The sequence below is a fragment of the Corapipo altera genome, unplaced genomic scaffold (assembly GCF_003945725.1).
Source record: "Corapipo altera isolate COAL_440 unplaced genomic scaffold, ASM394572v1 311, whole genome shotgun sequence".
In the NCBI taxonomy this organism is placed as follows: Eukaryota; Metazoa; Chordata; class Aves; order Passeriformes; family Pipridae; genus Corapipo; species Corapipo altera.
Window position 1 is genome coordinate 17,186 of NW_020885094.1, and position 867 is coordinate 18,052.

Sequence of the window (867 nt, forward strand, 5' to 3'; positions counted from 1 at the left end):
ATTCCCCAATGGAACTGGTTCAGCCGGTTTATTCCTCTAACACAACAGGTTTAACTGGTGTAACTGGTTTAACTGGTTTATCCAACAAAGCCCCTCCCAGTGACAGTCTGGGGTGGGGGGAAAGGGGGCGGAGTCTGAGATTCCCCCTTGGATTCCACACTCCCCCCCCTCCACGGGAAAAGCGAGTGACCCCCTTTTATTCCCGAATTCCCGATTTCCCGACACCTTCGGCGCCGCCCGCCCCCGGAGCCACACGACAAACAGGATTTCCGTCCCCCCTCCACCCAACCCCCCCCCTCCACCCTCACGGGGAAGGTTTGTTTTGCTTTGCTTTCGCTTTTTTTAGTTTCCCTTTTGGGAATGGAACCAGTTACACCAGTTACACCAGTTCCTTTGGGGAATGGAACCAGTTAAACCAGTTACACCAGTTCCTTTGGGGAATGGAACCAGTTAAACCAGTTACACCAGTTCCACTGGGGAATGGAACAAGTTAAACCCGTTACACCAGTTCCTTTGGGGAATGGAACCAGTTAAACCAGTTACACCAGTTCCATTGAGGAATGGAACAAGTTAAACCAGTTACACCAGTTCCACTGGGGAATGGAACAAGTTAAACCCGTTACACCAGTTCCTTTGGGGAATGGAACCAGTTAAACCAGTTCCTCTGGGGAGTTAAACCGGTCCCACCAGTCCCACCATCCCACTGGGAACGGAGGCGGCCTGGGAGGAGCTCCCGGAGCTGAGTCCTGTCCCAGCAGCCCCAATCCTGTCCCCCCAGCCCTGGCACAGTGCGATGCCCACCCACTGTGGGGTCTGTGGGGGGGTCCCTCAGCCCCAATCCTGTCCCCCCAGCCCTGGCACAGTGCA